At 40.3% G+C, this 17,371-nt stretch overlaps 1 pseudogene; it reads right to left on the reverse strand.

Moving 5' to 3' along the window:
• Positions 1-15,777: 15,777 nt before the first annotated feature.
• On the reverse strand, positions 15,778-16,980 carry LOC149823116 (pentatricopeptide repeat-containing protein At1g11630, mitochondrial pseudogene; annotated as a pseudogene).
• Between the last annotated feature and the right edge of the window lie 391 nt (positions 16,981-17,371).

Below are 17,371 nucleotides of genomic sequence, written 5' to 3' on the forward strand. Positions count from 1 at the left end.
TGGACCGCAATTCAAGCTCAATAGAACCATAAAACACCATATATGATATAAAGGTGGAATTCAGGCCAATTTCCAAAGGGGCCCAGCAACCATCTTAATTGACCCTATGAATTTGGCCCATGAAACTCTATGCTGCCTCAACTCCATACGTCACCCCCTTCCTCTTTACCTCTTGGTTCAAATGTGAAGCTTCAGAATTCCGCATTCTTTTCACCACAACCTTTCTTTTTCTTTTTGGTTCAGAATTCTTTTCCTTTTTTTTTTTTTTTTTCAAATGTTAGTTTGGTAAAACTTTCGGAGATTCAACTTCTTACATGATAATTTTCATCAAGTAACTTTATCTTAAATCACTGCCTCAGCATTTGGCTTACTCCCCTTTACATTTTGACTGACACTGTTTTCTACATGATGCTATGACGTTTCAAGAGCTTTCCGTTGCAAAACACAGAGATCCGCTTTGAAGCATAAAAGCGTTCTGCAGCTTTTCTCAACATGCAATTTAAGAGCAGTAGAGAAGAGCAGCCGCAGGCTTGTACAAGAAGGGTTGGACGGTATGAGAATAACCAGAAGGCAGGTTATACTTGAACCTCCATCCCCCTTTGGAAGCCCTCGCTCTGCTGCAGTGCTCATGGAAACTGCTGATTGGCCTTGCCAAGCACGCATCCCAGCGGTTGCTCTCCGGCATCGTCTCTGCCTCTGTGAATATGCCTCTTGAATCTGTTATAAATAAAACAGCTACCTCAGCACCTGCATCAAGTAAATCCATGATAACACAATCATTTATAAACATCTTTGTTTCTTCATACATGTAAATATAACCCTCAAAGCCAGCAACCCGACTTTGGAAATGGCCATGTTCAGATCACCCAAGAGCGCAACTTAGAGTTGGTTAGTGTGAACCGTGCCACAATTGGAGATCAGCACTTGGATGTGAAGTTACCTGAGTTTCTACCTGATCTCAAGACGGTTCTCAGTGTCGTCTTAACTTAAGCTATATAAACATGGTTTCAAAATAAGACAAGACGTGATCTAAAAGTATAATCTCAATATAGACTTGCCTCTAAAATCATGCTTTCTTTTTAAGTATTAATTTAAGAGAATAACTTAAAAGGTGTCAAACTATTTAAAAAAACCCATTTTAAAACATGAGTGATGGAAAGGAAATACTTTATAACTAAATTCTCAATTTGCACAGCTGACCAGAACTATTTTATATACATATTTCCAAATTTCATACAAAATTTGATGAACTATTAATACAATTTACAAAAACAATCCAATGAGGATTTCAATAAAATATAAAAAAGATCTCAAAAACCCAAATAGACCCAAAACAAGTAACAATGATCCCAAAAATAAAAGAGTCCAAGTTCCACTCCAGCGCAACTGAGGCCCTCCGCATCCATCGTCAATGATGTCGCCTACCCATGGATACCTGAAAAGATAAATTGTAGGGGGTGAAACCAACCATCGTCTTATCGAAAACTCGACCACCCATCTCGCAATAGCGAATGGATAGGTCACGGCTCAACCAGACTCCTACCAAGTCTGTGGCTCAACACGAGTCCCAACTCTCGACTCTCTGTGGGATCTGACTCGACTCCACCTCTATCCAAGAGGGAGAACAACATGTATGTATAAACTAAATACATGATCATAGATTATTAATCTTTCTCTTTTGCTTTACATGATGCAATTACTCTTACTTGTTACGATATTAAGTACAATACATTCATGGGAGCACCACTGCTCAGGCGGGTCTAGGCTCACCGGTCTACATAGGAGATATTTTCAAATACTTTAATTTACATCTTTTATTAAGCCCATCACCACATGGTTACACCAACACCAGGAGTGCAAAACCCTTCGTCAAGGTATTCATTTTTTTGAAAAATCATAGTGTATTATTGCTAGCGTACATAGCTGGACTTCCTCTACAAGGAATCTTCATCCATTAAGCCACGGTGGTTGGGGATTGGTTCACCTTCAGTGACCAAGACAGGGTCCAAGAGCCACCATTGTTGACAACTTAGCATCCTACGGGGTTAGTTTTAACTCACTCAGTGAACCTAGTCCATTTATAGGTCACCCCATCTTTCAAGGCATAACCTTAAATATTTGTGTAACTTGTTTAATCTTAATTAACATTCATTATTAATTTAATTCTCACTGTTCTCCTCAGGTACACAGGGTCTTACCCAACAAATTATAACAAGTTCTTAACTTATGATATTGTTAATTTGTTGTGCCAACACTTAGTTGTACACTTGGGGTCATCTTTGCTCTCCTAACAATATCATGTTCAACTAAGCCATTCTGCTAACCACAGGAGGCTCAACCTCAAGTTAGCTCACACCTGGAAAAATTTATTTTCCAAGGTCTAAAACAACTATTAAGGGCAAATTCGTAAAACAAGTATTTTTATGAAACCCACAGCCTGATGTGTAATCCACTTGGACCTACACATCTGCAAGCATCTATCAAGATTATAATTTTAATCTAGTGCTATGTGCGAGACATAATTTCACTATTTTATGAATGTCACTAATGATCCTAATAATTGCATGATGTTCATCCCAACCATATATTTAAATAGTGTATATATACATCAGAGTCATATACCCAACGGAATACCATGCTTAGGTATACTAAATAAAATTCTCAAAACGAGTTCAGAATCTCACTCACATGCATCATACCTTGCATCTCAGCATCATTCGGGTCCCTTCTTGGATCACCAAACTTTAAACTGATGCATTTGTCCAAAAGTTCATCAAGCGTTTAGGGGTCGACTCTCAAGTACAAGGGTCGACTCCTATACATCATAGCTTTTAGTACCAGACCCAAAATGAAAAATACCTAATTAGATAAAAAATTTAAAATATTTATTCTAACAAATTCAAGAGTATGCTATTCCTCAAAATTTTAGAAACCAATCTACAGAGCATCCAAAAAAACTTTATTAAAGAATGCATCAGGTCTGAAAATATTCAAAATTTTAGAAAAGTAGGCACTTTAAAAATTGTAGGAAATCCTTTTTCAGGAGAATATCTCAATATACTAGTTTCCAAAGTTTTCAGAAAACCCTTCTGAAAAATTCTTAAGGTTTGCAACTTTCGTAATTGCAGAAAAGTGTTTCCAAAATCATAGTTTCTCAAAACTTTAAATGAAACATCAAATTTTCAGAAAAAAATAAGCCCTACAGAAATATTTTATTGATTTTAATACTAAATTTTTTTTGAACAATTGTCAAGTTAAAATAGAAAGCTTTTTAAGAAAATTTCAATCTAATCCTATAAGAAAACATCATTTTTCTGATGATGATATAAACAATTTTATTCCCCTTATGCATATACAAAACATCATTCCAGCATACGTAATTTATACAAAATTTGTTTCTAGCATGCATACATGCATTCCATCATATGAATAATCATGCAAAAGTATATAATATGTAAAACATACAAACTTTAGCATGCATAGAATCTTTGGTCATATATTTACAATTCTCTGCATTTTACTAAAACAACTAGCGTGATACACATTCAAATTCAAACATTTTCAAAACTATATTTTTGAATCACGCATCATGTCTACACATGTCGCCACTATGAGACGAGAGATCGAGTTTCCTACATCGAAATGCACAAAGATAACTGAAAAAAGCAAAAAATCATCAAAATACTGGGGGAGATTTTTCTCCAAAATGTGTGGCATGTATAGCATGCTAAGCAAAGATTCAAACAAGGCAATGACAAGAGTGTCTCGATTTTCAAGTTTTATTGACGAAGGTGGCAGAGCAAGCGGGGCAGCGCGAACAGAGCCGAGGTAGGGCTTGATCAAGACTGAACCAAAGTGTGGGAGATTCAGCTCACGCGAACTGAGTCAGGGTTGGGTGAGCTGAGATAGCTAGGCTAAGGGGGATAAACCAGGTGGTCGGGTGCAAAAAGGGAAGGGAGTCAACCACACCTAAATCGAGCCAAGCTTGGGTGCTAGGGCGCAAGGGGGTCGAATCGGATAGGCCTAGGGAATCGGGTGCAAGGAAGGAGCTTGGGTCAGATCTAGGCCTGAGCTCGGCTGGGGTGAAGCCGGGTGGGCTAGGGAATGAGTGGGGTGATGGCCACCACCAAAATGGAAGAGGGGAGAGGGAGAGACTAAAGGGAGAGAGGGGTTGAGTGATCCTAAGGAGAAGGGGAGCCCCGTTTATATAGGGTATGAGAGGGGCAATTAGGAAAAAAAGTGGGTAGTAGGGAGAGAGCCAATTGGCTTAATTTAACACTTGTTAACACCTTTTTTCAAAACCATGGGGGCTGATTGGGGTGGGTAAAATAAATTTGGATCTTGGGTAAGATCCAAATTTAGGTTTAATTAAGGATCCATTCAAACCTAATTTTGGTTTGGTTGGGGTCTAACCTTTAGTTGGATTTTAACTAAGTCCAAAAAATATCCCTATAAAAAGATTTAATTCTAATTAAATCCCTTAAAACAAAAATAACCAAAATGCCATGTATCAAAAGAATGACAACCATGTCTCAAAGGTAGTTGACTGAGTTAGCTATCAAGTTGGATGACTATGGCCCTCAAGTAAAAAATGTTCCAAAAATCAATCAAAAATTACTACTATGCCCCCAAACTTGTCGGAAGAGCTCCAAATTCAAATCAAACTTGATTTCAACAAAATTACTTTCGTTCTCTTCAAATTTTTGATGCGAACGCATCCGTGAACTCAAATAATATAAATTGTGCTTTAAAATTTCCATTATCTGGAATCTATAAAAATTGAGAAAATTACTGAAATATTATCGAATATTACAGTGGACGGGTGAAGTACAGGAAACCATCTCAATAGTCGTGGTTTGTGGAACCCTCTAAAAGAAAGACTACAGAGAATGAATGCAAGACTCAACCAGCATGCAAAAGTTTTATATACTGCATGACTACAAGGTATCGACATGGTGAACAAAAATTAAAAACATTGAAACGATGAGGTTCCATATCCGATAAATCATAAAATGTGCAGCAGCTTGAAAAAGATCTACTAGTCGAAAGACCAAGAACATCATTGTTTTCCCTTCAAGTGGAACAAACACACCATGAATATCTATTTTCCCCAAGGGACATAAGATTAACCACTTTTCCTCAAGAAGACAACCATCCCAGGTACCACACAATCCTATCACAACTGGTGATTTCCATTATAGACATGAGACAAAAATCCCTCTTTTGCATAACCTGTTTAGAAGAGGAATCATTGTTCTTACCAGAAATAAGAAACCATAAATTAGAATTAGGTGATTTGAGATCCTGTATTTTTAACATCACTCAACTAATAATCATATGGCATATTTGTGCATCCAGTCAACGCATCTGAGTTAGCATCCACAAATTCATAGAGAACTATTATGGTAACTATGACATGCTACCAATCCATCCCTTATTGCATCCCAAATGGTCCAAACAACCAATTGAAAACTGCAGACACTCTCTCTAGTCTTTTGAATTAACCTCAATCAGAAAGACACTGACTAGGCTTTAGAAGAACATAAAAAGGATCATATAAGAAAACAACTTGAAAGTAGCATTGGTAAGATTATCTTAGTCAGTTCACCATCTCAAGGCAGCAAGAACCTCACAAGGACATCATGTTTTATCCAACCTAAAACAATAAACCTTAGCAATATGCTTGTTCCCCTGTGACCTATACAGTTGTGTCTAGAGTCTTTTGCTTTGGTTGAGTCATGATATAAGTGTTGAGTCACTTGTAACTTTCTTCTGGCCACCCTTGTACTTTGGTTCAAGTTGATCAATACACTGAAGGGTTAGCGCGTAGATCTGAATTGTAATGCGCATGTAGGAAAAATAGTGAATTAATACAAATGCATTGAGCTTTCTTTGTTTACCCTTGTTGTGATTACCTTCATGTGATTGCAATTTCTCTCCCTCTCTTCTCTTTCGCTCTCTTGCACTCTCTATACTCAAAGCTTTCACAGCGGCAAACGAGCGATCAAAAAGGCTTGCGGCGGTAAGGAAGGACTGTCGTGTTGCACTGGCCTATTAAAGAAATAAGCACGTGACAAGTAGTAGCAAAGCCCATTCTCGAGCTAAGGAAGGGACTCCAGAGTCGGTGTTGAGAGACGCACCGACAAGTAATGCAACTTTTTCAATAAAATATTTTAAAAAATATATTTTCAGTAAAAATGTTTGTGCAAACCGTGCATCAAACAATAAACACTAGTTCATACTAGTGGTAAGTCTGGGTCGAACTCAGGTAACAGAAAAAATACTTTGTATTCCATAGAAAACTAAACTACTCTTTATTGCCTTGAAAAATAAATTTTTTTTAATTAACTAAATAAGAGTACGACCCTCTGCAGAGGGCTTAAACAAATAAAAATAAAGTGCCTTATTATAAACCCAAATTAAATTAAATTAAATTAAATTAAATTAAAACCTAATCTAAAAAGAAAAGAAAAGGTCTTCAGTGCTTGAGCTTCTTGTCCCTTGGTGTTTTAGCTATTTAATAGAGTTGAGGGCTCTTTGAGGGGCTCTTGAGGGCCAGAAGAGCCTTTTGAGGGGACCTCAGAGGGCTCTTCGAGGGTACTTTTGAGGGCTCACTGCACGTCTGAATGCTTCCTTTCAAAAACACAAAAGACAAGACACAAAACAGAGAAAGAAAACTATGAGAAATTCAAGGTTAGTTTCAACTGAAAATCACAAAAACAAGAATTAACTAACATGAAATAAACTCATAATGTGTAACTAACCCTATACTAAAAGACAAACTGACTAACAAATTATGTAACAACCTAACTAAAAGACAAACTGCTTAAGGAGTGTCATGATACACTATGGGCTGGTTATCTAGGCCATGAGCGGACCTTAACACTCTTTGAGCGTGATTACTATCAACCACAGATGAGAGACGATGTGGAGGGGTATGTGTGAACGTGCCTTATCTACCAGCAAGACAAGGGGACCAACTAGAAGACTGTCAACCTCCTTGAGCCTCTATCTATTCTAGAACGTCCTTGGGAGAGCATTTTCATGGACTTCATTGTTAGTCTGTTGAAGGTAGATGACTTCATATTCATCCTGGTGGTGGTGGATCGTTTATCTAAATATGTCATCTTCATCCCAGCTTCGAAAGAGTGCCCTGTAAAGAAGACTGTAGAGTTAGTCGTCAAGCATGTTGTGAAGCATTGGGGTTTACCAAGAAGCATTGCGAGCGATCACGATGCTCGCTTCACGGGCAAATTCTAGCGTGAAGTATTTCGACCACTCGGCTCTGATCTGCTATTTTCAATAAGTTTTCACCCACAGATGGATGGGCAAATAGTGCACATCAATGGACTGTTGAAGCAGTACCTGAGGCACTTTGTTAGTGCCAATCAGAAAGACTGGGTGAAGCGTTTGGACGTGGCCTATTTCTGCTATAATCTTTAGAAGAGTGAGTCTTTAGGCTACAACCCATTCGAGATAGCTATGCGGCAACAATTGCTGACTCAACATACTCTAGCCGCACAAGAGAAGGAAAGGCCATCCTTTGCCTATCAATTTGTTCGAGACTGGTACAAATAGATTGAGCTGGCGAAGGCATTTCTGTACAAGGCGGCTAAGAGAATGAAAAAGTGGGAGGACAAGCATCGTCGGCCTGTTGAGTTCTGTGTTGGAGATCAAGTGTTGGTGAAGCTTTATCCTGATCGCACAGGCATCTTCTGTGGACGACATCGCAAACTGATTAAGAAGTACGAGGGACCATTCACCATCACCAAGAGAGTGGGCAAGCTGGCGTACAAGCTGGACCTGCCCCAGACTTTAAGGTGCATCCGGTGTTTCACGTGTGCAACCCAAAAACATTCTATGCGGACGAGGGGGATCCGAAATGTAGCATGCCACAACACGCTCCTATTCTGCAGAGGGTCTCAACAATACAGCGGGCCGAGAAGCATCTCAGCAAGATCCTTCACTACAAGGTCAACTACTTAGGTGAAGCGAAGAAGTATTTTGTGCAATGGGAGGAGACAGTGGAACCGACGTGGGAGCCAACATTTCGGATGAAGAGCCGCTATCCAAATGAAGTCAGGGTTTACTATAAAACTAATGGCGTCGAGGGCGACACATGATTTGAAGGGAGGAGTCTGTTCTCCTGTGACCTACTTCGTTCAGTTGTGTCTAGAGTATGTTTTGCTTTGGCTGAGTCATGATGTAAGTATTGTGTCACTTGTAACTTTCTCCAGGCCACCCTTGTACTTTGGTTCAGGTTGATCAATACCCTGAAGGGTTAGCTCGTAGATCTGAACTGCAATGTCTTTACGGGCAAAATAGTGAATGAATGCAAATGCATTGAGCTTTCTTTGTTCACCCTCGTTGTGATTACCTTCAAGTGATTGCAATTTTTCTTCCTCTTTTCTCTTTCGCTCTCTTGCACTTTCTATACTCAAAGCTTCCGCAACGGCAAGCGAGCGACCAAAAAAGCTTACGGTGGTAAGGAAAGACCGTTGTGCCACACTGGCCTAAAGAAAAAATTGCCCGTGACAATGCTCAAGCCTCGAGGAAGAGAGAAAAAAAAAGACAGCACTAAAAAAAGAATACACAAAATAACACATTGGTTGGTGTTACCAAGGGAATAGGAAGGGGTAGTAACGGCTGGTTAGAACGAATAAGCTGGGACTCGTTAAGGCCTTGGTAAGGGGAGTTTTGTAAAACGAGATCCTAGGGTTCACATATATACGCTCTCAGTGCTTGCCCTGTAGCAGGCACACTCCACGCCATGCGCCCCTGCGTGCGAGAGGGCAGCTCGCTCTCTCCTTGCGAACCCTCCCGTCACCCTCGGTGGGAGGAATCTGTTGCCCCAATTTGAACAGGAGGCAACAGTTGGCCATCGTCTATAATTCTTAGAGGAGAATACCATCACTTGAAATAAGCATTATTCTGAATGTGTATTTCATAGGTTTACTATCTTATCTAAGATATCTGAAATGAGTCAGTGACGTCACCAAATCATAGCCTCAATCCCGAAAAGGTATTTAATTTAATAGAAAAAGAACTTTACCCTGAGGTGGACAATGAGTCAGGTAGCTTGGCAGGGCCCATGTAACCAACCAGGCCCGGCCTTGTTTCAACGCAGGTTCAATTTACCTTGCTCTAGGAACATCTCGTGGTAGGCAACAGGCAGGCCTCTAAAATGGATGATTTGATCATCCCTTCAGCAAGCTGCAGTGCAGTCAAACCCGTCAACGAGACAGTAGGGGTCGTGGCTCCAAAACCAGCCCAGAAACACCTACAAGCCAGGCCACAGGCAGGCCTGACCACATCCACCCCATCGAACCAGCTTGATATGCAAGCCTCCCAAGCTTAGGTCTAGGTGGCTGGGTACATTTCCTTCCTTAATGGGGTCTGACCCTAGACCTACCTGATTAATAGAATCAGGCTCCCTTGCGGCCTGGAGCTGAATGGAACTATCCCTACTGACTGAGCCTGAATTAATAAAGCCTCAGTCAGTGCCTGGATAAAGCCTGGTTTCTCAAGAGGCCAGAGTTCCAACCCAAAAATCAGCATGAAGTTCACCCTATTCAAACAAGTAGGCTATGTCTCTATGCATGTCACTTGACACCCATTAAGCATAGCAGTTAAAGGAATAACAACAAAGGATACAAAATCATGAAGAATTCATGTTTGTGAAAAGATTCAAACAATGGATACAAACTGAAGGACAAGCACAATGTTTTTTAATTGACTAGAAATACTACCAAGGATGTCAACTCCTGATGTCAGTAGAGAAACAGCAGAAGACAATCACTAAATGAAGCTCTTCAACATGAATAAGCTTTGAAACATCTGATCAAGCAATATGCATATCACATTGTCCCTATGACATCACAATCTTCGAGTAAACCTGATCGTGTTAGACTAACAGAAGAAACAGAGAAAATTATAAGAAATTTAGTCCATATGACCAACTATTCATCCAGAAGATGAAGAAACATGAGCCAATAACAATAAGAATAAAAAAATTCAACAAATTAACATGTCATTACTCAGTAGTAGGGAATGAATTATGAGAAGATTGCCTTAAAAAATGTAATATGTGAGATAACTGCATATCCACTTAGAAATAAAAATACTCTAGCTGCAAGTTGATATGAGAGAACTGGAACCATTGGGAGATAAAAATTATGGCTCAGAATCTCAGATAGTGACAAAATTCTTCAGTCCTATGGTGAAATTGAGAACTCTCCCAACTGTTCATCATCGGTAATTATGTAGAAATAATAAGACATTTCTTTCAGATAGACCATACAGATAAAGTTCACATGGAACAATACCTGAACACTTGAAGGTGATCCAATAAGCATTCATGAAAACATAGAGCAACTAAGCAAGAATAAGAGCACAGTTTCACAGCTCATGTCAAGTCATGGAACAAAAACATATTTGTCCACAGCCATGTCCATAACCATTTATTCATTCATTTTGAAGAGCATGGTTTTGCCTTTCTCTAGGTCGTCATGGCATGCAATAAGGAGAAGTGCATAGAAACGCGTGCAACATATCACTTTGTCATAGTTATTGGAAGCTTCTTAAAATCTTGGAAGGTTGCCTCGGAAGATCGAAACCATATGCTTCTGAGATTTCAGAGAAACCCACTTCCAAAAGACGCTTGCTTCTCCAATAAACTTCTTTGATATTGTACATGCCTAATTCATGTAAACAAATTGTACTTTCCTCTTTCAATATTATGCTTGTATTGTAGAATACTTAGAATAAAGTTGTTGATAAAAACCCTTAAAATTCATTTGAAATAAACAAATTTTTAACTAATTTTTTAATGTCTTATACAATATATATAATAAATGTTGTTGATAAAAACACTTAAAAATTCATTTGATGTAAAGAACACAAATATCAAGTTATTAACTATCTTTTTATATCATATGCACTTGTTTCCATTGTTGTTTCTTACTTGTTTTCCCTTGTTCATAAAGGCTTCAAGTATCATGCATCCAAGCATTTCTTACTCCACACATGGACCTGTTTCTTTAGTAATTATGCACTTCGCATATGAATGTTGAAACGACAGGCAATGCCAGAAGCACACGGTAAGCAAACAGTATAAAGAATCCACTTCCTGATGGGGAAGTTGGAAATTGTTGGAAAACAGAGGTTTACGCCTCCAAGACCAACCATGACAGTATATCAATCAATAAACTAAACACGCGCAGCTCATAAATATGACAAAACGCTCTCTCTGTGGGTATTGAGCAAATTTAAAGATAAAACAACTATGATTTGCTACATTGCTTTTACAGCTGCACCTGCTTAATTTTCTGGATCAATCTTGCAAAGCAAGACCTACTCCACCACACAAGGGGATTCTTTCGAGTTTCATTTTTGTTAAGTGCTAAAATAATTCAAATGGAAAAGAAAGGAAAAAACAAAAAAAGGCATGGGTATGTTTTCTCATTAACCAACAAATCATGAATTCTTCAGGCTGTTGTCCTTATAAGTTTCTGGTGATCACCACCCCCCCCCCCAAAAAAAAAAAAAAAAAAACAGGAACTCAATCTCCCAATAAACAATAATTATAAATTATCAATATCCTAATCCAATAGAGTGTGGAAAAAATAAAAAAAATCTACTAAAACGCTAGTGTATCTTTTAGAAACGCCCAACGCCAATTATTCAGAACCAACCATTGGAAAAAGTTTCAAAATATTGCATATTTATTAAGTTTTTTAGTGATTTATTGTTTCCCACCAAAAGTACTTTTAAAATGTTTAATCTCATATCTAAGAGGGAGAAAAAATTTCTAAGTGGTTTAAACAGGGTGTTTGTTCTCTATCCTTTAATTTGGTAAACCTTGTGCGTTGTGGTGACTTGTGGTTATTGTTGCGCTTTGTGCAAGAAATGCATTGTTCGTGCACATGCATACATTTTGACAGCGCACTTTGCATGCTCGCAGTCTTGACTTTTCATTTTTCGAATGGTTTGGTCGTTTGAAAGACCTAAAAATATATTTATATAGCGTTTACGGGGTATTATTGACTGTTTAGAATCATTTTCATCCAATTTTCAAACCGTTGAATTTATGGCCTTTTAATTTCATTTATTACAAAAATGACTTGTCCCTCTTAAAATATATAAATTTCTTCATTTTTCATCTTTTGGATTATTAGATTTTTTTTATTCTCAAGCTTTCTATTTTTTATTTTTTTATTCTCAATTTGGCTTGCCAAGTTCAAGTGTAAGAGAGGTCACCTTATCTCGCGAAACAGTGACTCACTTGAGGTTCAAGCCAAGTTGTGTTCTATAAATTCAGTGGTAATGAACCTTTTTTTCATCTTCAAAATTTTTGAAGTGGGGTGATTGAAATTCTAAAGATAGTGATCTGGTTTCTTTCATCACCAACATGATCTAGAAACTACAAATTTGAAACCCAAAAGTCAGAATTTGAAGAAACATTCAACAGAAAATAAAAGCTTGTATCTGGATTACCCTCCAAGGCATTATCTTCGGGTCCAATGGAAGAATCGGAGCATACGTCAGACATCACTCCCATTGATCTCTCCCGTCCAAGCAAACCTGTAACCCACCATGAGGCACAAGAACAAACCCAACGCGACTACCTTACCCACCATCCTCTCTCTCTCTCTCTCTCCATCTTTTCCTAGCCGACACTAATCAAAAGGTTTAAATTTTTTAAGGGAGACCGTCACGGTGACACGCAATCCTTTTTGTTTTTTATGACCTTTTCAGCATATCAGCCCCTCCAAATCGGACCCAGAAGGATGAATGGTAATACGCTGATACTTGATAGAGTACCAGTTTAGTCTTCCGAATACACAACTTGAGTGGGGCCAGTTTACCAATGGCTTTTTGGCGTCAACTATGCGAGGCCAGATCCCAGGTCAGTCAATGTCTCTATCAAGCCATGCTACTTGACTTATGGTGTGTCAACTCAGTTAGCAAAGCTTATGACCGTATGCTCATTACTTGGATTCAAACCAAGCTTGATCCAAATATGTCCCACGGTGCCGTGCAGAACACTCAGGGGATGTTTGATTGCATGGACTAACAGTCCTGTCTGAAAATTGCTGGCCGGGCACAGTGGTGTCCTGGACAAGTCGAGTTTTTGTCCCAAGTATTCCGGACACCACTGCTCCAAGGGGAGGGGTAGAACACTGCAGGATGCCGTGTTCTAGGTGTTCTGTGTGTTCAATGTTTGCATCAGGCGTATAAGGTGTAGATAACAGAAACCTGCAGATGCTGCTGTCCATGCAATCAAATGGCCCCCCTAAAAAAACAAACTCGCAGTGAAATAACCAGTGCAACATGGCTCGAGCAAAAAAGAATAAACAGCTACCTCAGCCTAGGTCCGTTACAGAATAGGCCAGGCCTTGGCTTGGTTGGGGCCAGCCCGCCCATGGGAAGAACAACCTGTTGCCCACCCCTAGTTTGCATATCTATCTATATAATTTGTTAGCAGCTCCAGAATCTATGGGTTGTTCCTTGGATGTTAAGCAGGCAGCCGTGTTGGTACCCTGACGAGCTACATGTTTGGTCCTTTATGCCAACATCTTCGCAAACTTCTAACTCCTCATTTTTCTTTTTCTTAAATGATGCAGCAGTGTCAATCTCACTCTCACCCTTCTCTTGCTTAGCTCCACTAGATGAGGTATGATAACTACAACCGTCTCTCACACTAGGCCTTATCGTTAAGTCCCAACATTAGTTCTTACTGTGCCCATATTCAAAGAGACGAGGTCATTCTCGTTGCAGAAGCATGTGTAAATTTCCAAGTGATGGCAATTCTTCTCTTCCCATTATGTACCACTTAACGTGCTCATATTCATTGGCAAATAGGCCTAAAATCCAATTAAAAATCAATTGTTCAGAACATTTGCTTCTACTAGGTTTTGGGTGGCACTTTTGGCACAACCAACCCCTTTATTTTAGATAAAAAGGGAAAGACCCCCATCACTGAACGCACAGTGGCTGGTCTCAGGTAGGTAAAACCCTTGAGGTCCCCTTTACCCACCGGGGAGTACACCCAGCTTCAACCTTGTGGCGTGGGTTTCAAACCAGCCCTATTTCATCATCATAATACAAATAAGCATCGTCTCAACTTTGAAGGGTTTTTTTACACCCGTACACAGACCCGTGATAGCACATTTCAGTTAAGAGATGACAAAGTTCTTTTTTTAGATAGGCCAAGTGATGACAGAAGTTATGTTTAGTGTAAGAATGAGCAACCCAATCTTTAGAGAGTGGAGACCAGAGAAGCAAGCGCAGCTTCGTCCGCTACATGTAATGGCCACCCACTAGATTCCATAACACAATATATCTCAATTGTTACGCATCTTTAGCGATAATGCAAGTGGGGCATACCAAGCCAACAGCAGCAGTTTGAACATCCAATACAACCTTAGTTTCCAATCAATAGTTCTTAACATCTATTCATCTTATCTTGTTTTTCCCATGGCTACATAATCGAATTAGACCCGAATGATTCGAATCCCTAAACTGATCATCCATCTTTTCCACCTGTTTCTCCAACTCAGGTGCAAGTATTCTTGCAACAGATTTTGCCTGGACAAAACCCATCTCATACTGCAATCAAAGGTGTGAAATTCATATAAGTAATGGAGAAAATTGATAATAGCATCGAAATAGTTTGTAAAGATTGGGCACTGCATTGAAACTGGTGAATACCTTGCCATTGGTGCGAGTTTTTTTTTTCATGTTTAACCTGTGGAAGCCCCGTGGGAGGAGACAGTAGCGGATGCAGTAAATGTCAGGGCTAGTACCCTCGACCCCAGGGCCTATGCTTGCTTTGGCTTGTAAAAGGGGCATAATGCCCGCCAGAATCGAATCCCGACTGCCAGCCTAGCAGTTACTATGCAATTGCATCACACAACCTGTTTCCTGCTACCTAAACTCACAATTTGCAACAGACAAGCATCGCAATCTTACATGCCAACTGCACTACCGTTCTTCCAAGTCGTTTTCAATCAAATAAACGCCACAACTATGTTCAGACGATGATGCATTCATGTTTTTTATTAAAAGGCCACTGCTTTCCAAACGAATTGAAGTTTAGATTGGTAGTACGAATCTGTTCGGGAGTCTGGCGACAGTGTATTATGGAGGGTGCGCCCTCCCAACTGGGTCGACTGAACTTGATCCCCTGGTAAAGGGAGGGAACCTTTGTTAATCCCCCCTGCTCTGTAAAGAAATAAGAAGGTTGAGATTCTAAGAAACGAAAATCGTCCATTTGGAACCGAAAAACAGAAAGAAATTCTGAGTCCTTTTTAGGTCCTCGAATATCACCGAAAAATTCCAAAATAAACAGAACTCCCCAGTAATTTTGAATCCCATCCACATGGTAAAGTATAAATGAATTATTCAGCAAACTCCAAGGATTTGTTTCAGTTGGAAGGCGTTCATGCCATAACAACTATCTCTAACTGAGGCCATAAGACATGCAGCATGGACTCTAGGAAAATTTTGCAAGAAAGAAAACAGGAAAGAAGTTTTCCTTGCTTTGATTGTTGACTCCGTAGAACAAAAACTAAGGTGCTGTCCGGACGAGTTATGACGACCATCATTGAGGCATGACCATGCAATACCAACTCCTAGCTATAAAAAGTTCCAGCAATTTTCCAGTAAGAATTTCATCTTCATCCCCTTGGTTCAAATTGAGCTACCAAATTTCCAACTCAAAATTTTTCAGCAGGAAGAAACACAGACCAACAGTTGGTATGCAGTCACCAAATACTATGGCAAGCTTTCCTCCACTTCCTTCCACATGTCTACTTTACCAGGAAACTTCTCTTTTACCTTCGCCATTATCGCCTTTGCCTCTTCAACCTTTTCATTCTTCACAAGCCCATTCACCAACGCCTTCATGGTGGTAAAGTTTGGCACCCAACCATTGTCCATACACTTGTTGCACAGTTCAAGCGCACAACCGAAATCCCCACCTTCACACAAGTAATATGTCAATGTAAAATAGCACTCGCTGCTAGGAGCAGGGTTCTTCTTCTTCCCCATCTCAAAGAAAATATTCTTTGCTTCTTCCAAGTTACCTTCTTTACAGAACCCATAAATCAGATTATAGAACGTATAGACATCTGGCAATATCCCCCTCGATCTCATCCCATCGAATAGTGCTTTCGCCTCTGCTGACTTCCCCAGCTTACAGAGACTCCGAATACGAATGTTGGTCGTCGTCAAGCTCGGATGGCACCCCTTCTCCTTCATTATATCCAGAACTTTCGCAATCTCATCGAATCGCTCCTCTGCGTATAACCCAGCCATCAACGTTCCATACGAGATCTCATTCGGCTTGGCCCTGTTCTTACCCATCTCATCCAGAATCGAGAAAACGGACATTGAATTTCGAGATTCACATAGTGATTTAATGACAGTATTATACGTATCTAAATCCGGTTTGATCGAGAAAGCTTTGGGGAATTCATTAAAGATCCTACCGACCTCTTTGTAGTTCTTGGCGGCAATGGCAGCCGAGAGGAGCGCGTTGAGGGATCTCACAGAGGGGCGGAGACCGAGCTTATCCATCTGCTCGAACGTCCGGATTGACTCGTGAAGCATGTCAGATTTCCCATAGAGGATGATCACCTTGTTGATGAATCTCTCGTCGCGTTGGACAGCGGGCCGATTCTTCTGTTCCTCGAGGAATTTGTGGAGGGTATCGAAGGAGCGGCAGGCGGCGAGCTTCGAGACAGTAATGGAAAGGGAGACGCGGTCGAGGTGGGACTCTGGAGAGAGTGAAGCCGCTCGGGCGATCTCGAGGATGCGATCAGGGTCGGTCTCGGATTTGAGAAGGGCGAGGGCGTTCCGGGACTTCTGTTTGGAGGTGAGGAAGGGAAGGTTTTGGGTGTTGAGGACGGAGGCGGATGAGGCTGAGCTCAGGTGGCGGAGGAAGATGGAGAGGCGGCGAGAAGTAGAGGAAATCATGGTGGTGTGTCTTCTCTTTCCCTATTTTCCTTTACTTTTCCTCTGGAATTTGTTAGGATGGGTGAAGGTAGAACACTTGAAGAGAGAGAGAGAGAGAGAGAGAGAGAGAGAGAGAGAGGAGGTGAAGAAGGAACGAGGGGGGTTTTCTAATGGGGGGCGTCTCTCTTTCTTTTCTGATGAAAGGGTTTAGCTGTCCAAGGAAAACCTGGAGACAGAAAGGGAGAGAGTCCTCGCTACTAGGGTTTTGGAAATGAATTAGGGCTTCAGCATCCGATTTTGTTAAAAGAAGGGATTTTGTGCGCTTGGACTCGGGGCGCCACGGGAACATGGACCGAGCATGGACTTATGCAAAATGACAGGTCCTGGTCCGGTCCACCAAAGACCCGGGGGA

Source organism: Nuphar pumila, chromosome 11, assembly GCF_984573655.1.
Source record: "Nuphar pumila chromosome 11, dmNupPumi1.hap1.1, whole genome shotgun sequence".
NCBI lineage: Eukaryota > Viridiplantae > Streptophyta > Magnoliopsida > Nymphaeales > Nymphaeaceae > Nuphar > Nuphar pumila.